Source organism: Rhinoderma darwinii (assembly GCF_050947455.1).
Source record: "Rhinoderma darwinii isolate aRhiDar2 chromosome 1 unlocalized genomic scaffold, aRhiDar2.hap1 SUPER_1_unloc_15, whole genome shotgun sequence".
NCBI lineage: Eukaryota > Metazoa > Chordata > Amphibia > Anura > Rhinodermatidae > Rhinoderma > Rhinoderma darwinii.
The window spans coordinates 300,763-319,920 of record NW_027461651.1 but is presented as its reverse complement, the minus strand read 5'-3'; the positions used below and the strand labels follow the sequence as shown (position 1 = coordinate 319,920).

Sequence of the window (19,158 nt, the reverse complement as noted above, 5' to 3'; positions counted from 1 at the left end):
ATCTAAACGACATAATAAAAAGTCAACCGCACCACGGATTCCCAGACAGTCTCCCACACTGGTACTAGCGAGGCCTTAAGCTGTGTAACTTCTGCGATCTGACGAGTGCAGGCACATTCAGCTTAGAATGGCCATTAACATTAAAGCCTTAATCCATAGTCCTATTTAATCTACTGTGAAACAAAATCTAAACAACATAATAAAAAGTCAACCACACCACGAATTCCCAGACAGTCTCCCACACTGGTACTAGCGAGGCCTTAAGCTGTGTAACTTCTGCAATCTGACGAGAGCAGGGACATTCAGCTTAGAATGGCCATTGACAATAAAAGCCTTAATCCATAGTCCTATTTAATCTATTGTGAAACAAAATCTAAACAACATAATAAAAAGTCAACCGCACCACGGATTCCCAGACAGTCTCCCACATTCGTACAAGCGAGGCCTTAAGCTGTGTAACTTCTGCGATCTGACGAGAGAAGGGACATTCAGCTTAGAATGGCCATTGACATTAAATCCTTAATCCATAGTCCTATTTAATCTACTGTGAAACAAAATCTAAACAACATAATAAAAAGTCAACCACACCACGGATTCCCAGACAGTCTCCCACACTAGTACTAGCGAGGCCTTAAGCTGTGTAACTTCTGCGATCTGACGAGAGTAGGCACATTCAGCTTAGAATGGCCATTGACGTTAAATGCTTTAATCCATAGTCCTATTTAATCTATTGTGAAACAAAATCTAAACGACATAATAAAAAGTCAACCGCACCACGGATTCCCAGACAGTCTCCCACTCTGGTACTAGCGAGGCCTTAAGCTGTGTAACTTCTGCGATCTGACGAGAGCAGGCACATTCAGCTTAGAATGGCCATTGACATTAAATGCTTTAATCCATAGTCCTTTTTAATCGATTGTGAAACAAAATCTAAACGACATAATAAAAAGTCAAGCGCACCACGGATTCCCAGACAGTCTCCCACACTGGTACTAGCGAGGCCTTAAGCTGTGTAACTTCCGCATTCTGACGAGAGCAGGCACATTCAGCTTAGAATGGCCATTGACGTTAAATGCTTTAATCCATAGTCCTATTTAATCTATTGTGAAACAAAATCTAAACGACATAATAAAAAGTCAACCGCACCACGGATTCCCAGACAGTCTCCCACATTCGTACAAGCGAGGCCTTAAGCTGTGTAACTTCTGCGATCTGACGAGAGAAGGGACATTCAGCTTAGAATGGCCATTGACATTAAATCCTTAATCCATAGTCCTATTTAATCTACTGTGAAACAAAATCTAAACAACATAATAAAAAGTCAACCACACCACGGATTCCCAGACAGTCTCCCACACTAGTACTAGCGAGGCCTTAAGCTGTGTAACTTCTGCGATCTGACGAGAGTAGGCACATTCAGCTTAGAATGGCCATTGACGTTAAATGCTTTAATCCATAGTCCTATTTAATCTATTGTGAAACAAAATCTAAACGACATAATAAAAAGTCAACCGCACCACGGATTCCCAGACAGTCTCCCACTCTGGTACTAGCGAGGCCTTAAGCTGTGTAACTTCTGCAATCTGACGAGAGCAGGGACATTCAGCTTAGAATGGCCATTGACAATAAAAGCCTTAATCCATAGTCCTATTTAATCGATTGTGAAACAAAATCTAAACGACATAATAAAAAGTCAACCGCACCACGGATTCCCAGACAGTCTCCCACACTGGTACTAGCGAGGCCTTAAGCTGTGTAACTTCTGCGATCTGACGAGAGCAGGCACATTCAGCTTAGAATGGCCATTGACATTAAAAGCCTTAATCCATAGTCCTATTTAATCTATTGTGAAACAAAATCTAAACAACATAATAAAAAGTCAACCGCACCACGGATTCCCAGACAGTCTCCCACACTCGTACTAGCGAGGCCTTAAGCTGTGTAACTTCTGCGATCTGACGAGAGCAGGCACATTTAGCTTAGAATGGCCATTGACATTAAAAGCCTTAATCCATAGTCCTATTTAATCTATTGTGAAACAAAATCTAAACAACATAATAAAAAGTCAACCGCACCACGGATTCCCAGACAGTCTCCCACACTCGAACAAGCGAGGCCTTAAGCTGTGTAACTTCTGCGATCTGACAAGAGCAGGGACATTCAGCTTAGAATGGCCATTGACATTAAATGCTTTAATCCATAGTCCTTTTTAATCGATTGTGAAACAAAATCTAAACGACATAATAAAAATTCAACCGCACCACGTATTCCCAGACAGTCTCCCACACTGGTACTAGCGAGACATTAAGCTGTGTAACTTCTGCGTTCTGACGAGAGCAGGCACATTCAGCTTAGAATGGCCATTGACGTTAAATGCTTTAATCCATAGTCCTATTTAATCTATTGTGAAACAAAATCTAAACGACATAATAAAAAGTCAACCGCACCACGGATTCCCAGACAGTCTCCCACACTGGTACTAGCGAGGCCTTAAGCTGTGTAACTTCTGCAATCTAACGAGAGCAGGCACATTCAGCTTAGAATGGCCATTGACATTAAATGCTTTAATCCATAGTCCTTTTTAATCGATTGTGAAACAAAATCTAAACGACATAATAAAAAGTCAACCGCACCACGGATTCCCAGACAGTCTCCCACACCGGTACTAGCGAGGCCTTAAGCTGTGTAACTTCTGCGATCTGACGAGTGCAGGCACATTCAGCTTAGAATGGCCATTAACATTAAAGCTTTAATCCATAGTCCTATTTAATCTACTGTGAAACAAAATCTAAACAACATAATAAAAAGTCAACCACACCACGAATTCCCAGACAGTCTCCCACACTGGTACTAGCGAGGCCTTTAGCTGTGTAACTTCTGCAATCTGACGAGAGCAGGGACATTCAGCTTAGAATGGCCATTGACCATAAAAGCCTTAATCCATAGTCCTATTTAATCGATTGTGAAACAAAATCTAAACAACATAATAAAAAGTCAACCGCACCACGGATTCCCAGACAGTCTCCCACACTGGTACTAGCGAGGCCTTAAGCTGTGTAACTTCTGCGATCTGACGAGTGCAGGCACATTCAGCTTAGAATGGCCATTAACATTAAAGCCTTAATCCATAGTCCTATTTAATCTACTGTGAAACAAAATCTAAACAACATAATAAAAAGTCAACCACACCACGAATTCCCAGACAGTCTCCCACACTGGTACTAGCGAGGCCTTAAGCTGTGTAACTTCTGCAATCTGACGAGAGCAGGCACATTCAGCTTAGAATGGCCATTGACATTAAATGCTTTAATCCATAGTCCTATTTAATCGATTGTGAAACAAAATCTAAACGACATAATAAAAATTCAACCGCACCACGGATTCCCAGACAGTCTCCCACACTGGTACTAGCGAGGCCTTAAGCTGTGTAACTTCTGCGTTCTGACGAGAGCAGGCACATTCAGCTTAGAATGGCCATTGACGTTAAATGCTTTAATCCATAGTCCTATTTAATCGATTGTGAAACAAAATCTAAACGACATAATAAAAAGTCAACCGCACCACGGATTGCCAGACAGTCTCCCACACTGGTACTAGCGAGGCCTTAAGCTGTGTAACTTCTGCGATCTGACGAGAGCAGGCACATTCAGCTTAGAATGGCCATTGACGTTAAATGCTTTAATCCATAGTCCTATTTAATCTAGTGTGAAACAAAATCTAAATGACATAATAAAACGGCAACCGCACCACGGATTCCCAGACAGTCTACCACACTGGTACTAGCGAGGCCTTAAGCTGTGTAACTTCTGCGATCTGACGAGAGCAGGCACATTCAGCTTAGAATGGCCATTGACATTAAAAGCCTTAATCCATAGTCCTATTTAATCTATTGTGAAACAAAATCTAAACGACATAATAAAAAGTCAACCGCACCACGGATTCCCAGACAGTCTCCCACACTGGTACTAGCGAGGCCTTAAGCTGTGTAACTTCTGCGATCTGCCGAGAACAGGAACATTCAGCTTAGAATGGCCATTGACGTTAAATGCTTTAATCCATAGTCCTATTTAATCTATTGTGAAACCAAATCTAAACGACATAATAAAAAGTCAACCGCACCACGGATTCCCAGACAGTCTCCCACACTGGTACTAGCGAGGCCTTAAGCTGTGTAACTTCTGCGATCTGACGAGAGCAGGCACATTCAGCTTAGAATGGCCATTGACGTTAAATGCTTTAATCCATAGTCCTATTTAATCTATTGTGAAACAAAATCTAAACGACATAATAAAAAGTCAACCGCATCACGGATTCCCAGACAGTCTCCCACACTGGTACTAGCGAGGCGTTAAGCTATGTAACTTCTGCGATCTAACGAGAGCAGGCACATTCAGCTTAGAATGGCCATTGACATTAAATGCTTTAATCCATAGTCCTTTTTAATCGATTGTGAAACAAAATCTAAACGACATAATAAGAAGTCAACCGCACAACGGATTCACAGACAGTCACCCACACTGGTACTAGCGAGGCCTTAAGCTGTGTAACTACTGCAATCTGACGAGAGCAGGCACACTCAGCTTAGAATGGCCATTGACATTAAAAGCCTTAATCCATAGTCCTATTTAATCTATTGTGAAACAAAATCTAAACAACATAATAAAAAGTCAAGCGCACCACGGATTCCCAGACAGTCTCCCACACTGGTACTAGCGAGGCCTTAAGCTGTGTAACTTCTGCGTTCTGACGAGAGCAGGCACATTCAGCTTAGAATGGCCATTGATGTTAAATGCTTTAATCCATAGTCCTATTTAATCTATTGTGAAACAAAATCTAAACGACATAATAAAAAGTCAACCGCACCATGGATTCCCAGACTGTCTCCCACACTGGTACTAGCGAGGCCTTAAGCTGTGTAACTTCTGCGATTTGACGAGCGCAGGCACATTCAGCTTAGAATGGCCATTGACATTACATACTTTAATCCATAGTCCTTTTTAATCGATTGTGAAACAAAATCGAAACAACATAATAAAAAGTCAACCGCTCCACGGATTCCCAGACAGTCTCCCACACTGGTACTAGCGAGGCCTTAGGCTGTGTAACTTCTGCGATCTGACGAGAGCAGGGGCATTCAGCTTAGAATGGCCATTGACATTAAATGCTTTAATCCATAGTCCTTTTTAATCGATTGTTAAACAAAATCTAAACGACATAATAAGAAGTCAACCGCACCACGGATTCACAGACAGTCTCCCACACTGGTACTAGCGAGGCCTTAAGCTGTGTAACTTCTGCGATCTGACGAGAGCAGGCACACTCAGCTTAGAAAGGCCATTGACATTAAAAGCCTTAATCCATAGTCCTATTTAATCTATTGTGAAACAAAATCTAAACAACATAATAAGAAGTCAACCGCACCACGGATTCCCAGACAGTCTCCCACACTGGTACTAGCGAGGCGTTAAGCTGTGTAACTTCTGCGATCTAACGAGAGCAGGCACATTCAGCTTAGAATGGCCATTGACATTAAATGCTTTAATCCATAGTCCTTTTTAATCGATTGTGAAACAAAATCTAAACGACATAATAAAAAGTAAACCGCACCACGGATTCCCAGACAGTCTCCCACACTGGTACTAGCGAGGACTTAAGCTGTGTAACTTCTGCGATCTGACGAGAGCAGGCACATTCAGCTTAGAATGGCCATTGACATTAAAAGCCTTAATCCATAGTCCTATTTAATCTATTGTGAAACAAAATCTAAACAACATAATAAAAAGTCAACCGCACCACGGATTCCCAGACAGTCTCCCACACTCGTACAAGCGAGGCCTTAAGCTGTGTAACTTCTGCTATCTGACGAGAGAAGGGACATTCAGCTTAGAATGGCCATTGACATTAAATGCTTTAATCCATAGTCCTTTTTAATCGATTGTGAAACAAAATCTAAACGACATAATAAAAATTCAACTGCACCACGTATTCCCAGACAGTCTCCCACACTGGTACTAGCGAGGCATTAAGCTGTGTAACTTCTGCGTTCTGACGAGAGCAGGCACATTTAGCTTAGAATGGCCATTGACGTTAAATGCTTTAATCCATAGTCCTATTTAATCTATTGTGAAACAAAATCTAAACGACATAATAAAAAGTCAACCGCACCACGGATTCCCAGACAGTCTCCCACACTGGTACTAGCGAGGCCTTAAGCTGTGTAACTTCTGCAATCTGACGAGAGCAGGCACATTCAGCTTAGAATGGCCATTGACGTTAGATACTTTAATCCATAGTCCTATTTAATCTATTGTGAAACAAAATCTAAACGACATAATAAAAAGTCAACCGCACCACGGATTCCCAGACAATCTCCCACACTGGTACTAGCGAGGCGTTAAGCTGCGTAACCTCTGCGATCTAACGAGAGCAGGCACATTCAGCTTAGAATGGCCATTGACATTAAATGCTTTAATCCATAGTCCTTTTTAATCGATTGTGAAACAAAATCTAAACGACATAATAAAAAGTCAACCGCACCACGAATTCCCAGACAGTCTCCCACACTGGTACTAGCGAGGCCTTAAGCTATGTAACTTCTGCGATCTGACGAGAGCAGGGACATTCAGCTTAGAATGGCCATTGACATTAAAGCCTTAATCCATAGTCCTATTTAATCTACTGTGAAACAATATCTAAACAACATAATAAAAAGTCAACCACACCACGGATTCCCAGACAGTCTCCCAGACTTGTACTAGCGAGGCCTTAAGCTGTGTAACTTCTGCGATCTGACGAGAGCAGGGACATTCAGCTTAGAATGGCCATTGACATTAAATTCTTTAATCCATAGTCCTTTTTAATCGATTGTGAAACAAAATCTAAACGAGATAATAAAAGTTCAACTGCACCACGGATACCCAGACAGTCTCCCACACTGGTACTAGCGAGGCGTTAAGCTGTGTAACTTCTGCGATCTAACGAGAGCAGGCACATTCAGCTTAGAATGGCCATTGACCTTAAATGCTTTAATCCATAGTCCTTTTTAATCGATTGTGAAACAAAATCTAAACGACATAATAAAAAGTCAACCGCACCACGGATTCCCAGACAGTCTCCCACACTGGTACTAGCGAGGCCTTAAGCTGTGTAACTTCTGCGATCTGACGAGAGCAGGCACATTCAGCTTAGAATGGCCATTGACATTAAAAGCCTTAATCCATAGTCCTATTTAATCTATTGTGAAACAAAATCTAAACAACATAATAAAAAGTCAACCGCACCACGGATTCCCAGACAGTCTCCCACACTCGTACTAGCGAGGCCTTAAGTTGTGTAACTTCTGCGATCTGACGAGAGCAGGCACATTCAGCTTAGAATGGCCATTGACATTAAATGCTTTAATCCATAGTCCTTTTTAATCGATTGTGAAACAAAATCTAAACGACATAATAAAAATTCAACTGCACCACGGATTCCCAGACAGTCTCTCACACTAGTACTAGCGAGGCCTTAAGCTGTGTAACTTCTGCGTTCTGACGAGAGCAGGTACATTCAGCTTAGAATGGCCATTGACGTTAAATGCTTTAATCTATAGTCCTATTTAATCTATTGTGAAACAAAATCTAAACGACATAATAAAAAGTCAACCGCACCACGGATTCCCAGACAGTCTCCCACACTGGTACTAGCGAGGCCTTAAGCTGTGTAACTTCTGCGATCTGACGAAAGCAGGGACATTCAGCTTAGAATGGCCATTGACACTAAATGCTTTGATCCATAGTCCTTTTTAATCGATTGTGAAACAAAATCTAAACGACATGATAAAAAGTCAACCGCACCACGGATTCCAAGACAGTCTCCCACACTGGTACTAGCGAGGCCTGAGGCTGTGTAACTTCTGCGATCTGACTAGAGCAGGGACATTCAGCTTAGAATGGCAATTGACATTAAATGCTTTAATCCATAGTCCTTTTTAATCGATTATGAAACAAAATAATAAAAAGTCAACCGCACCACGGATTCCCAGACAGTCTCCCACACTGGTACTAGCGAGGCCTTAGGCTGTGTAACTTCTGCGATCTGACGAGAGCAGGGGCATTCAGCTTAGAATGGCCATTGACATTAAATGCTTTAATCCATAGTCCTTTTTAATCGATTGTGAAACAAAATCTAAACGACATAATAAAAATTCAACCGCACCACGGATTCCCAGACAGTCTCCCACACTGGTACTAGCGAGGCCTTAAGCTGTGTAACTTCTGCGATCTGACGAGAGCAGGCCCATTCAGCTTAGAATGGCCATTGACGGTAAATGCTTTAATCCATAGTCCTTTTTAATCGATTGTGAAACAAAATCTAAACGACATAATAAGAAGTCAACCGCACCACGGATTCACAGACAGTCTCCCAAACTGGTACTAGCAAGGCCTTAAGCTGTGTAACTTCTGCGATCTGACAAGAGCAGGCACACTCAGCTTAGAATGGCCATTGACATTAAAAGCCTTAATCCATAGTCCTATTTAATCTATTGTGAAACAAAATCTAAACAACATAATAAAAAGTCAACCGCACCACGGATTCCCAGACAGTCTCCCACACTGGTACTAGCGAGGCCTTAAGCTGTGTAACTTCTGCAATCTGACGAGAGCAGGCACATTCAGCTTAGAATGGCCATTGACGTTAAATGCTTTAATCCATAGTCCTATTTAATCTATTGTGAAACAAAATCTAAACGACATAATAAAAAGTCAACCGCACCACGGATTTCCAGACAGTCTCCCACACTGGTACTAGCGAGGCGTTAAGCTGTGTAACTTCTGCGATCTAATGAGAGCAGGCACATTCAGCTTAGAATGGCCATTGACATTAAATGCTTTAATCCATAGTCCTTTTTAATCGATTGTGAAACAAAATCTAAACGACATAATAAAAAGTAAACCGCACCACCGACTCCCAGACAGTCTCCCACACTGGTACTAGCGAGGCCTTAAGCTGTGTAACTTCTGCGATCTGACGAGAGCAGGCACATTCAGCTTAGAATGGCCATTGACGTTAAATGCTTTAATCCATAGTCCTATTTAATCTATTGTGAAACAAAATCTAAACAACATAATAAAAAGTCAACCGCACCACGGATTCCCAGACAGTCTCCCACACTCGTACTAGCGAGGCCTTAAGTTGTGTAACTTCTGCGATCTGACGAGAGCAGGCACATTCAGCTTAGAATGGCCATTGACATTAAATGCTTTAATCCATAGTCCTTTTTAATCGATTGTGAAACAAAATCGAAACGACATAATAAAAATTCAACCGCACCACGGATTCCCAGACAGACTCCCACACTGGTACTAGCGAGGCCTTAAGCTGTGTAACTTCTGCGTTCTGACGAGAGCAGGCACATTCAGCTTAGAATGGCCATTGACGTTAAATGCTTTAATCCATAGTCCTATTTAATCTATTGTGAAACAAAATCTAAACGACATAATAAAAAGTCAACCGCACCACGGATTCCCAGACAGTCTCCCACACTGGTACTAGCGAGGCCTTAAGCTGTGTAACCTCTGCGATCTGACGAGAGCAGGGACATTCAGCTTAGAATGGCCATTGACACTAAATGCTTTAATCCATAGTCCTTTTTAATCGATTGTGAAACAAAATCTAAACGACATGATAAAAAGTCAACCGCACCACGGATTCCCAGACAGTCTCCCACACTGGTACTAGCGAGGCCTTAGGCTGTGTAATTTCTGCGATCTGACGAGAGCAGGGACATTCAGCTTAGAATGGCCATTGACATTAAGTGCTTTAATCCATAGTCCTTTTTAATCGATTGTGAAACAAAATCTAAACGACATGATAAAAATTCAACCACACCACGGATTCCCAGACAGTCTCCCACAGTGGTACTAGCGAGGCCTTAAGCTGTGTAACTTCTGCGATCTGACGAGAGCAGGCACATTCAGCTTAGAATGGCCATTGACGTTAAATGCTTTAATCCATAGTCCTATTTAATCTATTGTGAAACAAAATATAAACGACATAATAAAAAGTCAACCGCATCACGGATTCCCAGACAGTCTCCCACACTCGTACTAGCGAGGCCTTAAGTTGTGTAACTTCTGCGATCTGACGAGAGCAGGGACATTCAGCTTAGAATGGCCATTGACATTAAATGCTTTAATCCATAGTCCTTTTTAATCGATTGTGAAACAAAATCGAAACGACATAATAAACATTCAACCGCACCACGGATTCCCAGACAGTCTCCCACACTGGTACTAGCGAGGCCTTAAGCTGTGTAACTTCTGCGTTCTGACGAGAGCAGGCACATTCAGCTTAGAATGGCCATTGACGTTAAATGCTTTAATCCATAGTCCTATTTAATCTATTGTGAAACAAAATCTAAACGACATAATAAAAAGTCAACCGCACCACGGATTCCCAGACAGTCTCCCACACTGGTACTAGCGAGGCCTTAAGCTGTGTAACCTCTGCGATCTGACGAGAGCAGGGACATTCAGCTTAGAATGGCCATTGACACTAAATGCTTTAATCCATAGTCCTTTTTAATCGATTGTGAAACAAAATCTAAACGACATGATAAAAAGTCAACCGCACCACGGATTCCCAGACAGTCTCCCACACTGGTACTAGCGAGGCCTTAGGCTGTGTAATTTCTGCGATCTGACGAGAGCAGGGACATTCAGCTTAGAATGGCCATTGACATTAAGTGCTTTAATCCATAGTCCTTTTTAATCGATTGTGAAACAAAATCTAAACGACATAATAAAAATTCAACCACACCACGGATTCCCAGACAGTCTCCCACACTGGTACTAGCGAGGCCTTAAGCTGTGTAACTTCTGCGATCTGACGAGAGCAGGCACATTCAGCTTAGAATGGCCATTGACGTTAAATGCTTTAATCCATAGTCCTATTTAATCTATTGTGAAACAAAATATAAACGACATAATAAAAAGTCAACCGCATCACGGATTCCCAGACAGTCTCCCACACTGGTACTAGCGAGGCGTTAAGCTATGTAACTTCTGCGATCTAACGAGAGCAGGCACATTCAGCTTAGAATGGCCATTGACATTAAATGCTTTAATCCATAGTCCTTTTTAATCGATTGTGAAACAAAATCTAAACGACATTAAAAGAAGTCAACCGCACCACGGATTCACAGACAGTCACCCACACTGGTACTAGCGAGGCCTTAAGCTGTGTAACTTCTGCGATCCGACGAGAGCAGGCACACTCAGCTTAGAATGGCCATTGACATTGAAAGCCTTAATCCATAGTCCTATTTAATCTATTGTGAAACAAAATCTAAACAACATAATAAAAAGTCAAGCGCACCATGGATTCCCAGACAGTCTCCCACACTGGTACTAGCGAGGCCTTAAGTTGTGTAACTTCTGCGTTCTGACGAGAGCAGGCACATTCAGCTTAGAATGGCCATTGATGTTAAATGCTTTAATCCATAGTCCTATTTAATCTATTGTGAAACAAAATCTAAACGACATAATAAAAAGTCAACCGCACCACGGATTCCCAGACAGTCTCCCACACTGGTACTAGCGAGGCCTTAAGCTGTGTAACTTCTGTGATCTGACGAGAGCAGGCACATTCAGCTTAGAATGGCCATTGACATTAAATGCTTTAATCCATAGTCCTTTTTAATCGATTGTGAAACAAAATCTAAACGACATAATAAAAAGTCAACCGAACCACGGATTCCCAGACAGTCTCCCACACTGGTACTAGTGAGGCCTTAAGCTGTGTAACTTCTGCGATCTGACGAGAGCAGGGACATTCAGCTTAGAATGGCCATTGACATTAATTGCTTTAATCCATAGTCCTTTTTAATCGATTGTGAAACAAAATCTAAACGACATAATAAAAATTCAACCGCACCACGGATTCCCAGACAGTCTCCCACACTGGTACTAGCGAGGCCTTAAGCTGTGTAACTTCTGCGATCTGACGAGAGCAGGCACATTCAGCTTAGAATGGCCATTGACGGTAAATGCTTTAATCCATAGTCCTATTTAATCTATTGTGAAACAAAATCTAAACGACATAATAAAAAGTCAACCGCACCACGGCTTCCCAGACAGTCTCCCACACTGGTACTAGCGAGGCGTTAAGCTATGTAATTTCTGCGATCTAACGAGAGCAGGCACATTCAGCTTAGAATGGCCATTGACATTAAATGCTTTAATCCATAGTCCATTTTAATCGATTGTGAAACAAAATCTAAACGACATAATAAGAAGTCAACCGCACCACGGATTCACAGACAGTCTCCCACACTGGTACTAGCGAGGCCTTAAGCAGTGTAACTTCTGCGATCTGACGAGAGCAGGCATACTCAGCTTAGAATGGCCATTGACATTAAAAGCCTTAATCCATAGTCCTATTTAATCTATTGTGAAACAAAATCTAAACAACATAATAAAAAGTCAACTGCACCACGGATTCCCAGACAGTCTCCCACACTGGTACTAGCGAGGCCTTAAGCTGTGTAACTTCTGCAATCTGACGAGAGCAGGCACATTCAGCTTAGAATGGCCATTGACGTTAAATGCTTTAATCCATAGTCCTATTTAATCTATTGTGAAACAAAATCTAAACGACATAATAAAAAGTCAACCGCACCACGGATTCCCAGACAGTCTCCCACACTGGTACTAGCGAGGCGTTAAGCTGTGTAACTTCTGCGATCTAACGAGAGGAGGCACATTCAGCTTAGAATGGCCATTGACATTAAATGCTTTAATCCATAGTCCTTTTTAATCGATTGTGAAACAAAATCTAAACGACATAATAAAAAGTAAACCGCACCACGGATTCCCAGACAGTCTCCCACACTGGTACTAGCGAGGCCTTAAGCTGTGTAACTTCTGCGATCTGACGAGAGCAGGGACATTCAGCTTAGAATGGCCATTGACATTAAAAACCTTAATCCATAGTCCTATTTAATCTATTGTAAAACAAAATCTAAACAACATAATAAAAAGTCAAGCGCACCACGGATTCCCAGACAGTCTCCCACACTGGTACTAGCGAGGCCTTAAGCTGTGTAACTTCTGCGTTCTGACGAGAGCAGGCACATTCAGCTTAGAATGGCCATTGACATTAAAAGCCTTAATCCATAGTCCTATTTAATCTATTGTGAAACAAAATCTAAACGACATAATAAAAATTCAACCGCTCCACAGATTCCCAGACAGTCTCCCACACTGTTTCTAGCGAGGCCTTAAGCTGTGTAACTTCTGCGATCTGACGAGAGCAGGCACATTCAGCTTAGAATGGCCATTGACGGTAAATGCTTTAATCCATAGTCCTATTTAATCTATTGTGAAACAAAATCTAAACGACATAATGAAAAGTCAACCGCACCATGGATTCCCAGACAGTCTCCCACACTGGTACTAGCGAGGGGTTAAGCTATGTAACTTCTGCGATCTAACGAGAGAAGGCACATTCAGCTTAGAATGGCCATTGACATTAAATGCTTTAATCCATAGTCCTTTTTAATCGATTGTGAAACAAAATCTAAACGACATAATAAGAAGTCAACCGCACCACGGATTCACAGACAGTCTCCCACACTGGTACTAGCGAGGCCTTAAGCTGTGTAACTTCTGCGATCTGACGAGAGCAGGCACATTCAGCTTAGAATGGCCATTGACATTAAAAGCCTTAATCCATAGTCCTATTTAATCTATTGTGAAACAAAATCTAAACAACATAATAAAAAGTCAACCGCACCACGGATTCCCAGACAGTCTCCCACACTGGTACTAGCGAGGCCTTAAGCTGTGTAACTTCTGCGATCTGACGAGAGCAGGCACATTCAGCTTAGAATGGCCATTGACATTAAATGCTTTAATCCATAGTCCTTTTTAATCGATTGTGAAACAAAATCTAAACGACATAATAAAAAGTCAACCGCACCACGGATTCCCAGACAGTCTCCCACACTGGTACTAGCGAGGCCTTAAGCTGTGTAACTTCTGCGATCTGACGAGAGCAGGGATATTCATCTTAGAACGGCCATTGACATCAAATGCTTTAATCCATAGTCCTTTTTAATCGATTGTGAAACAAAATCTAAACGACATAATAAAAATTCAACCGCACCACGGATTCCCAGACAGTCTCCCCCACTGGTACTAGCGAGGCCTTAAGCTGTGTAACTTCTGCGATCTGACGAGAGCAGGCACATTCAGCTTAGAATGGCCATTGACGTTAAATGCTTTAATCCATATTCCTATTTAATCTATTGTGAAACAAAATCTAAACGACATAATAAAAAGTCAACCGCACCACAGATTCCCAGACAGTCTCCCACACTGCTACTAGCGAGGCGTTAAGCTGCGTAACTTCTGCGATCTAGCGAGAGCAGGCACATTCAGCTTAGAATGGCCATTGACATTAAATGCTTTAATCCATAGTCCTTTTTAATCGATTGTGAAACAAAATCTAAACGACATAATAAAAAGTCAACCGCACCACGGATTCCCAGACAGTCTCCCACACTGGTACTAGCGAGGCCTTAAGCTGTGTAACTTCTGCGATCTGACGAGAGCAGGCACATTCAGCTTAGAATGGCCATTGACATTAAAAGCCTTAATCCATAGTCCTATTTAATCTATTGTGAAACAAAATCTAAACGACATAATAAAAAGTCAACCGCACCACGGATTCCCAGACAGTCTCCCACACTGGTACTAGCGAGGCCTTAAGCTGTGTAACTTCTGCGATCTGACGAGAGCAGGGACATTCAGCTTAGAATGGCCATTGACATTAAATGCTTTAATCCATAGTCCTTTTTAATCGATTGTGAAACAAAATCTAAACGACATAATAAAAATTCAACCGCACCACGGATTCCCAGACAGTCTACCACACTGGTACTAGCGAGGCCTTAAGCTGTGTAACTTTTGCGTTCTGACGAGAGCAGGCACATTCAGCTTAGAATGGCCATTGAAGTTAAATGCTTTAATCCATAGTCCTATTTAATCTATTGTGAAACAAAATCTAAACGACATAATAAAAAGTCAACCGCACCACGGATTCCCAGACAGTCTCCCACACTGGTACTAGCGAGGCCTTAAGCTGTGTAACTTCTGCGATCTGACGAAAGCAGGCACATTCAGCTTAGAATGGCCATAGACATTAGATGCTTTAATCCATAGTCCTTTTTAATCGATTGTGAAACAAAATCTAAACGACATAATAAAAAGTCAACCGCACCACGGATTTCCAGACAGTCTCCCACACTGGTACTAGCGGGGCCTTAAGCTGTGTAACTTCTGCGATCTGACGAGAGCAGGCACATTCAGCTTAGAATGGCCATTGACATTGAATGCTTTAATCCATAGTCCTTTTTAATCGATTGTGAAACAAAATCTAAACGACATAATAAAAAATCAACCGCACCACGGATTCCCAGACAGTCTCCCACACTGGTACTAGCGAGGCCTTAAGCTGTGTAACTTCTGCGATCTGACGAGAGCTGGCACATTCAGCTTAGAATGGCCATTGACATTAAAAGCCTTAATCCATAGTCCTATTTAATCTATTGTGAAACAAAATCTAAACAACATAATAAAAAGTCAAGCGCACCACGGATTCCCAGACAGTCTCCCACACTGGTACTAGCGAGGCCTTAAGCTGTGTAACTTCTGCGTTCTGACGAGAGCAGGCACATTCAGCTTAGAATGGCCATTGACGTTATATGCTTTAATCCATAGTCCTATTTAATCTATTGTGAAACAAAATCTAAACGACATAATAAAAATTCAACCGCTCCACGGATTCCCAGACAGTCTCCCACACTGGTACTAGCGAGGCCTTAAGCTGTGTAACTTCTGCGATCTGACGAGAGCAGGCACATTCAGCTTTGAATGGCCATTGACGGTAAATGCTTTAATCCATAGTCCTATTTAATCTATTGTGAAACAAAATCTAAACGACATAATAAAAAGTCAACCGCACCACGGATTCCCAGACAGTCTCCCACACTGGTACTAGCGAGGCGTTAAGCTATGTAACTTCTGCGATCTAATGAGAGAAGGCACATTCAGCTTAGAATGGCCATTGACATTAAATGCTTTAATCCATAGTCCTTTTTAATCGATTGTGAAACAAAATCTAAACGACATAATAAGAAGTCAACCGCACCACGGATTCACAGACAGTCTCCCACACTGGTACTAGCGAGGCCTTAAGCTGTGTAACTTCTGCAATCTGACGAGAGCAGGCACACTCAGCTTAGAATGGCCATTGACATTAAAAGCCTTAATCCATAGTCCTATTTAATCTATTGTGAAACAAAATCTAAACAACATAATAAAAAGGCAACCGCACCACGGATTCCCAGACAGTCTCACACACTGGTACTAGCGAGGCCTTAAGCTGTGTAACTTCTGCGATCTGATGAGAGCAGGGAAATTCAGCTTAGAATGGCCATTGACATTAAATTCTTTAATCCATAGTCCTTTTTAATCGATTGTGAAACAAAATCTAAACGACATAATAAAAAGTCAAGTGCACCACGGATTCCCAGACAGTCTCCCACACTGGTACTAGCGAGGCCTTAAGCTGTGTAACTTCTGCAATCTGACGAGAGCAGGCACATTCAGCTTAGAATGGCCATTGACGTTAAATGCGTTAATCCATAGTCCTATTTAATCTATTGTGAAACAAAATCTAAACGACATAATAAAAAGTCAACCGCACCACGGATTCCCAGACAGTCTCCCACACTGGTACTAGCGAGGCGTTAAGCTGCGTAACTTCTGCGATCTAACGAGAGCAGGCACATTCAGCTTAGAATGGCCATTGACATTAAATGCCTTAATCCATAGTCCTATTTAATCTATTGTGAAACAAAATCTAAACAACATAATAAAAAGTCAACCGCACCACGGATTCCCAGACAGTCTCCCACACTCGTACAAGCGAGGCCTTAAGCTGTGTAACTTCTGCGATCTGACGAGAGCAGGGACATTCAGCTTAGAATGGCCATTGACATTAAATGCTTTAATCCATAGTCCTTTTTAATCGATTGTGAAACAAAATCTAAACGACATAATAAAAATTCAACTGCACCACGGATTCCCAGACAGTCTCCCACACTGGTACTAGCGAGGCATTAAGCAGTGTAACTTCAGCGTTCTGACGAGAGCAGGCACATTCAGCTTAGAATGGCCATTGACGTTAAATGCTTTAATCCATAGTCCTATTTAATCGATTGTGAAACAAAATCTAAACGACATAATAAAATGTCAACCGCACCCCGGATTCCCAGACAGTCTCCCACACTGGTACTAGCGAGGCCTTAAGCTGTGTAACTTCTGCGATCTGACGAGAGCATGCACATTCAGCTTAGAATGGCCATTGACATTAAATGCTTTAATCCATAGTCCTTTTTAATCGATTGTGAAACAAAATCTATACGACATAATAAAAAGTCAACCGCACCACGGATTCCCAGACTGTCTCCCACACTGGTACTAGCGAGGCGTTAAGCTGTGTAACTTCTGCGATCTAATGAGAGCAGGCACATTCAGCTTAGAATGGCCATTGACATTAAATGCTTTAATCCATAGTCCTTTTTAATCGATTGTGAAACAAAATCTAAACGACATAATAAAAAGACAACTGCACCACGGATTCCCAGACAGTCTCCCACACTGGTACTAGCGAGGCTTTAAGCTGTGTAACTGCTGCAATCTGACGAGAGCAGGCACATTCAGCTTAGAATGGCCATTGACATTAAAAGCTTTAATCCATAGTCCTTTTTAATCGATTGTGAAACAAAATCTAAACGACATAATAAAAAGTCAACCGCACCACGGATTCCCAGACAGTCTCCCACACTGGTACTAGCGAGGCCTTAAGCTGTGTAACTTCTGCGTTCTGACGAGAGCAGGCACATTCAGCTTAGAATGGCCATTGACGTTAAATGCTTTAATCCATAGTCCTATTTAATCTATTGTGAAACAAAATCTAAACGACATAATAAAAAGTAAACCGCACCACGGATTCCCAGACAGTCTCCCACACTTGTACTAGCGAGGCCTTAAGCTGTGTAACTTCTGCGATCTGACGAGAGCAGGCACATTCAGCTTAGAATGGCCATTGACATTAAATGCTTTAATCCATAGTCCTTTTTAATCGATTGTGAAACAAAATCTAAACTACATAATAAAAAGTCAACCGCACCACGGATTCCCAGACAGTCTCCCACACTGGTACTAGCCAGGCCTTAAGCTGTGTAACTTCTGCGATCTGATGAGAGCAGGGACATTCAGCTTAGAATGGCCATTGACATTAAATGCTTTAATCCATAGTCCTTTTTAATCGATTGTGAAACAAAATCTAAACGACATAATAAAAATTCAACCGCACCACGGATTCCCAGACAGTCTCCCACAATGGTACTAGCGAGGCCTTAAGCTGTGTAACTTCTGCGATCTGACGAGAGCAGGCACATTCAGCTTAGAATGGCCATTGACGTTAAATGCTTTAATCCATAGTCCTATTTAATCTATTGTGAAACAAAATCTAAACGACATAATAAAAAGTCAACCGCACCACGGATTCCCAGACAGTCTCCCACACTGGTACTAGCGAGGCGTTAAGCTGTGTAACTTCTGCGATCTAACGAGAGCAGGCACATCCAGCTTAGAATGGCCATTGACATCAAATGCTTTAATCCATAGTCCTTTTTAATCGATTGTGAAACAAAATCTAAACAACATAATAAAAAGTCAACCGCACCACGGATTCCCAGACAGTCTCCCACACTGGTACTAGCGAGGCCTTAAGCTGTGTAACTTCTGGGATCTGACAAGAGCAGGCACATTCAGCTTAGAATGGCCATTGACATTAAAAGCCTTAATCCATAGTCCTATTTAATCTATTGTGAAACAAAATCTAAACAACATAATAAAAAGTCAACCGCACCACGGATTCCCAGACAGTCTCCCACACTGGTACTAGCGAGGCCTTAAGCTGTGTAACTTCTGCGATCTGACGAGAGCAGGGACATTCAGCTTAGAATGGCCATTGACATCAAATGCTTTAATCCATATTCCTTTTTAATCGATTGTGAAACAAAATCTAAACGACATAATA

At 41.8% G+C, this 19,158-nt stretch overlaps 81 pseudogenes; all 81 read right to left on the bottom strand.

Moving 5' to 3' along the window:
• Window positions 1-20: 20 nt before the first annotated feature.
• LOC142669335 (5S ribosomal RNA) lies at window positions 21-139 on the bottom strand (annotated as a pseudogene).
• A 66-nt stretch (window positions 140-205) lies between these two features.
• LOC142669625 (5S ribosomal RNA) lies at window positions 206-324 on the bottom strand (annotated as a pseudogene).
• Window positions 325-576: 252 nt separating this feature from the next.
• On the bottom strand, window positions 577-695 carry LOC142669685 (5S ribosomal RNA; annotated as a pseudogene).
• A 67-nt stretch (window positions 696-762) lies between these two features.
• LOC142670680 (5S ribosomal RNA) lies at window positions 763-881 on the bottom strand (annotated as a pseudogene).
• A 438-nt stretch (window positions 882-1,319) lies between these two features.
• Window positions 1,320-1,438, bottom strand: LOC142669684 (5S ribosomal RNA; annotated as a pseudogene).
• A 67-nt stretch (window positions 1,439-1,505) lies between these two features.
• LOC142669174 (5S ribosomal RNA) lies at window positions 1,506-1,624 on the bottom strand (annotated as a pseudogene).
• A 67-nt stretch (window positions 1,625-1,691) lies between these two features.
• LOC142670331 (5S ribosomal RNA) lies at window positions 1,692-1,810 on the bottom strand (annotated as a pseudogene).
• Window positions 1,811-1,877: 67 nt separating this feature from the next.
• LOC142669708 (5S ribosomal RNA) lies at window positions 1,878-1,996 on the bottom strand (annotated as a pseudogene).
• Window positions 1,997-2,249: 253 nt separating this feature from the next.
• Window positions 2,250-2,368, bottom strand: LOC142670183 (5S ribosomal RNA; annotated as a pseudogene).
• A 67-nt stretch (window positions 2,369-2,435) lies between these two features.
• Window positions 2,436-2,554, bottom strand: LOC142669307 (5S ribosomal RNA; annotated as a pseudogene).
• Window positions 2,555-2,621: 67 nt separating this feature from the next.
• Window positions 2,622-2,740, bottom strand: LOC142669411 (5S ribosomal RNA; annotated as a pseudogene).
• Window positions 2,741-2,806: 66 nt separating this feature from the next.
• Window positions 2,807-2,925, bottom strand: LOC142669922 (5S ribosomal RNA; annotated as a pseudogene).
• A 67-nt stretch (window positions 2,926-2,992) lies between these two features.
• LOC142669333 (5S ribosomal RNA) lies at window positions 2,993-3,111 on the bottom strand (annotated as a pseudogene).
• Window positions 3,112-3,177: 66 nt separating this feature from the next.
• Window positions 3,178-3,296, bottom strand: LOC142669431 (5S ribosomal RNA; annotated as a pseudogene).
• A 67-nt stretch (window positions 3,297-3,363) lies between these two features.
• Window positions 3,364-3,482, bottom strand: LOC142670610 (5S ribosomal RNA; annotated as a pseudogene).
• Window positions 3,483-3,549: 67 nt separating this feature from the next.
• LOC142669589 (5S ribosomal RNA) lies at window positions 3,550-3,668 on the bottom strand (annotated as a pseudogene).
• Window positions 3,669-3,735: 67 nt separating this feature from the next.
• Window positions 3,736-3,854, bottom strand: LOC142669742 (5S ribosomal RNA; annotated as a pseudogene).
• Window positions 3,855-3,921: 67 nt separating this feature from the next.
• Window positions 3,922-4,040, bottom strand: LOC142669639 (5S ribosomal RNA; annotated as a pseudogene).
• Window positions 4,041-4,107: 67 nt separating this feature from the next.
• Window positions 4,108-4,226, bottom strand: LOC142670330 (5S ribosomal RNA; annotated as a pseudogene).
• A 440-nt stretch (window positions 4,227-4,666) lies between these two features.
• On the bottom strand, window positions 4,667-4,783 carry LOC142670236 (5S ribosomal RNA; annotated as a pseudogene).
• Window positions 4,784-5,037: 254 nt separating this feature from the next.
• LOC142669517 (5S ribosomal RNA) lies at window positions 5,038-5,156 on the bottom strand (annotated as a pseudogene).
• A 67-nt stretch (window positions 5,157-5,223) lies between these two features.
• Window positions 5,224-5,342, bottom strand: LOC142670002 (5S ribosomal RNA; annotated as a pseudogene).
• Window positions 5,343-5,409: 67 nt separating this feature from the next.
• Window positions 5,410-5,528, bottom strand: LOC142669789 (5S ribosomal RNA; annotated as a pseudogene).
• Window positions 5,529-5,595: 67 nt separating this feature from the next.
• LOC142669732 (5S ribosomal RNA) lies at window positions 5,596-5,714 on the bottom strand (annotated as a pseudogene).
• A 253-nt stretch (window positions 5,715-5,967) lies between these two features.
• On the bottom strand, window positions 5,968-6,086 carry LOC142670250 (5S ribosomal RNA; annotated as a pseudogene).
• Window positions 6,087-6,153: 67 nt separating this feature from the next.
• LOC142669082 (5S ribosomal RNA) lies at window positions 6,154-6,272 on the bottom strand (annotated as a pseudogene).
• A 253-nt stretch (window positions 6,273-6,525) lies between these two features.
• LOC142669061 (5S ribosomal RNA) lies at window positions 6,526-6,644 on the bottom strand (annotated as a pseudogene).
• A 66-nt stretch (window positions 6,645-6,710) lies between these two features.
• Window positions 6,711-6,829, bottom strand: LOC142669891 (5S ribosomal RNA; annotated as a pseudogene).
• A 253-nt stretch (window positions 6,830-7,082) lies between these two features.
• LOC142670329 (5S ribosomal RNA) lies at window positions 7,083-7,201 on the bottom strand (annotated as a pseudogene).
• Window positions 7,202-7,268: 67 nt separating this feature from the next.
• Window positions 7,269-7,387, bottom strand: LOC142669696 (5S ribosomal RNA; annotated as a pseudogene).
• A 67-nt stretch (window positions 7,388-7,454) lies between these two features.
• Window positions 7,455-7,573, bottom strand: LOC142669429 (5S ribosomal RNA; annotated as a pseudogene).
• Window positions 7,574-7,640: 67 nt separating this feature from the next.
• LOC142669238 (5S ribosomal RNA) lies at window positions 7,641-7,759 on the bottom strand (annotated as a pseudogene).
• Window positions 7,760-8,001: 242 nt separating this feature from the next.
• On the bottom strand, window positions 8,002-8,120 carry LOC142670645 (5S ribosomal RNA; annotated as a pseudogene).
• Window positions 8,121-8,187: 67 nt separating this feature from the next.
• LOC142669692 (5S ribosomal RNA) lies at window positions 8,188-8,306 on the bottom strand (annotated as a pseudogene).
• Window positions 8,307-8,559: 253 nt separating this feature from the next.
• Window positions 8,560-8,678, bottom strand: LOC142669081 (5S ribosomal RNA; annotated as a pseudogene).
• Window positions 8,679-8,745: 67 nt separating this feature from the next.
• On the bottom strand, window positions 8,746-8,864 carry LOC142670143 (5S ribosomal RNA; annotated as a pseudogene).
• Window positions 8,865-8,931: 67 nt separating this feature from the next.
• On the bottom strand, window positions 8,932-9,050 carry LOC142669921 (5S ribosomal RNA; annotated as a pseudogene).
• Window positions 9,051-9,117: 67 nt separating this feature from the next.
• On the bottom strand, window positions 9,118-9,236 carry LOC142669695 (5S ribosomal RNA; annotated as a pseudogene).
• A 67-nt stretch (window positions 9,237-9,303) lies between these two features.
• On the bottom strand, window positions 9,304-9,422 carry LOC142669332 (5S ribosomal RNA; annotated as a pseudogene).
• A 67-nt stretch (window positions 9,423-9,489) lies between these two features.
• LOC142669381 (5S ribosomal RNA) lies at window positions 9,490-9,608 on the bottom strand (annotated as a pseudogene).
• Window positions 9,609-9,675: 67 nt separating this feature from the next.
• LOC142669292 (5S ribosomal RNA) lies at window positions 9,676-9,794 on the bottom strand (annotated as a pseudogene).
• Window positions 9,795-9,861: 67 nt separating this feature from the next.
• LOC142669691 (5S ribosomal RNA) lies at window positions 9,862-9,980 on the bottom strand (annotated as a pseudogene).
• A 253-nt stretch (window positions 9,981-10,233) lies between these two features.
• LOC142670609 (5S ribosomal RNA) lies at window positions 10,234-10,352 on the bottom strand (annotated as a pseudogene).
• A 67-nt stretch (window positions 10,353-10,419) lies between these two features.
• On the bottom strand, window positions 10,420-10,538 carry LOC142669380 (5S ribosomal RNA; annotated as a pseudogene).
• A 67-nt stretch (window positions 10,539-10,605) lies between these two features.
• On the bottom strand, window positions 10,606-10,724 carry LOC142669291 (5S ribosomal RNA; annotated as a pseudogene).
• Window positions 10,725-10,791: 67 nt separating this feature from the next.
• On the bottom strand, window positions 10,792-10,910 carry LOC142669522 (5S ribosomal RNA; annotated as a pseudogene).
• Window positions 10,911-11,163: 253 nt separating this feature from the next.
• LOC142669667 (5S ribosomal RNA) lies at window positions 11,164-11,282 on the bottom strand (annotated as a pseudogene).
• Window positions 11,283-11,535: 253 nt separating this feature from the next.
• Window positions 11,536-11,654, bottom strand: LOC142669197 (5S ribosomal RNA; annotated as a pseudogene).
• Window positions 11,655-11,721: 67 nt separating this feature from the next.
• On the bottom strand, window positions 11,722-11,840 carry LOC142669706 (5S ribosomal RNA; annotated as a pseudogene).
• A 67-nt stretch (window positions 11,841-11,907) lies between these two features.
• On the bottom strand, window positions 11,908-12,026 carry LOC142669142 (5S ribosomal RNA; annotated as a pseudogene).
• Window positions 12,027-12,093: 67 nt separating this feature from the next.
• LOC142670095 (5S ribosomal RNA) lies at window positions 12,094-12,212 on the bottom strand (annotated as a pseudogene).
• A 67-nt stretch (window positions 12,213-12,279) lies between these two features.
• On the bottom strand, window positions 12,280-12,398 carry LOC142670043 (5S ribosomal RNA; annotated as a pseudogene).
• Window positions 12,399-12,465: 67 nt separating this feature from the next.
• LOC142669176 (5S ribosomal RNA) lies at window positions 12,466-12,584 on the bottom strand (annotated as a pseudogene).
• Window positions 12,585-12,837: 253 nt separating this feature from the next.
• On the bottom strand, window positions 12,838-12,956 carry LOC142669278 (5S ribosomal RNA; annotated as a pseudogene).
• A 68-nt stretch (window positions 12,957-13,024) lies between these two features.
• Window positions 13,025-13,141, bottom strand: LOC142670238 (5S ribosomal RNA; annotated as a pseudogene).
• Window positions 13,142-13,581: 440 nt separating this feature from the next.
• Window positions 13,582-13,700, bottom strand: LOC142669048 (5S ribosomal RNA; annotated as a pseudogene).
• Window positions 13,701-13,767: 67 nt separating this feature from the next.
• On the bottom strand, window positions 13,768-13,886 carry LOC142670328 (5S ribosomal RNA; annotated as a pseudogene).
• A 67-nt stretch (window positions 13,887-13,953) lies between these two features.
• On the bottom strand, window positions 13,954-14,072 carry LOC142669928 (5S ribosomal RNA; annotated as a pseudogene).
• Window positions 14,073-14,139: 67 nt separating this feature from the next.
• Window positions 14,140-14,258, bottom strand: LOC142669828 (5S ribosomal RNA; annotated as a pseudogene).
• Window positions 14,259-14,511: 253 nt separating this feature from the next.
• LOC142670327 (5S ribosomal RNA) lies at window positions 14,512-14,630 on the bottom strand (annotated as a pseudogene).
• A 67-nt stretch (window positions 14,631-14,697) lies between these two features.
• On the bottom strand, window positions 14,698-14,816 carry LOC142670490 (5S ribosomal RNA; annotated as a pseudogene).
• Window positions 14,817-14,883: 67 nt separating this feature from the next.
• LOC142669459 (5S ribosomal RNA) lies at window positions 14,884-15,002 on the bottom strand (annotated as a pseudogene).
• A 67-nt stretch (window positions 15,003-15,069) lies between these two features.
• Window positions 15,070-15,188, bottom strand: LOC142669406 (5S ribosomal RNA; annotated as a pseudogene).
• Window positions 15,189-15,255: 67 nt separating this feature from the next.
• LOC142669311 (5S ribosomal RNA) lies at window positions 15,256-15,374 on the bottom strand (annotated as a pseudogene).
• Window positions 15,375-15,441: 67 nt separating this feature from the next.
• Window positions 15,442-15,560, bottom strand: LOC142669551 (5S ribosomal RNA; annotated as a pseudogene).
• A 67-nt stretch (window positions 15,561-15,627) lies between these two features.
• Window positions 15,628-15,746, bottom strand: LOC142670651 (5S ribosomal RNA; annotated as a pseudogene).
• A 67-nt stretch (window positions 15,747-15,813) lies between these two features.
• Window positions 15,814-15,932, bottom strand: LOC142670207 (5S ribosomal RNA; annotated as a pseudogene).
• Window positions 15,933-16,185: 253 nt separating this feature from the next.
• On the bottom strand, window positions 16,186-16,304 carry LOC142670064 (5S ribosomal RNA; annotated as a pseudogene).
• Window positions 16,305-16,371: 67 nt separating this feature from the next.
• LOC142670232 (5S ribosomal RNA) lies at window positions 16,372-16,490 on the bottom strand (annotated as a pseudogene).
• A 67-nt stretch (window positions 16,491-16,557) lies between these two features.
• LOC142669883 (5S ribosomal RNA) lies at window positions 16,558-16,676 on the bottom strand (annotated as a pseudogene).
• Window positions 16,677-16,743: 67 nt separating this feature from the next.
• Window positions 16,744-16,862, bottom strand: LOC142669513 (5S ribosomal RNA; annotated as a pseudogene).
• A 67-nt stretch (window positions 16,863-16,929) lies between these two features.
• On the bottom strand, window positions 16,930-17,048 carry LOC142669699 (5S ribosomal RNA; annotated as a pseudogene).
• A 253-nt stretch (window positions 17,049-17,301) lies between these two features.
• LOC142669564 (5S ribosomal RNA) lies at window positions 17,302-17,420 on the bottom strand (annotated as a pseudogene).
• Window positions 17,421-17,487: 67 nt separating this feature from the next.
• Window positions 17,488-17,606, bottom strand: LOC142670112 (5S ribosomal RNA; annotated as a pseudogene).
• A 253-nt stretch (window positions 17,607-17,859) lies between these two features.
• LOC142670545 (5S ribosomal RNA) lies at window positions 17,860-17,978 on the bottom strand (annotated as a pseudogene).
• Window positions 17,979-18,045: 67 nt separating this feature from the next.
• On the bottom strand, window positions 18,046-18,164 carry LOC142669622 (5S ribosomal RNA; annotated as a pseudogene).
• A 67-nt stretch (window positions 18,165-18,231) lies between these two features.
• On the bottom strand, window positions 18,232-18,350 carry LOC142670590 (5S ribosomal RNA; annotated as a pseudogene).
• Window positions 18,351-18,417: 67 nt separating this feature from the next.
• Window positions 18,418-18,536, bottom strand: LOC142669275 (5S ribosomal RNA; annotated as a pseudogene).
• Window positions 18,537-18,603: 67 nt separating this feature from the next.
• LOC142669806 (5S ribosomal RNA) lies at window positions 18,604-18,722 on the bottom strand (annotated as a pseudogene).
• A 67-nt stretch (window positions 18,723-18,789) lies between these two features.
• On the bottom strand, window positions 18,790-18,908 carry LOC142670001 (5S ribosomal RNA; annotated as a pseudogene).
• Window positions 18,909-18,975: 67 nt separating this feature from the next.
• On the bottom strand, window positions 18,976-19,094 carry LOC142670488 (5S ribosomal RNA; annotated as a pseudogene).
• Between the last annotated feature and the right edge of the window lie 64 nt (window positions 19,095-19,158).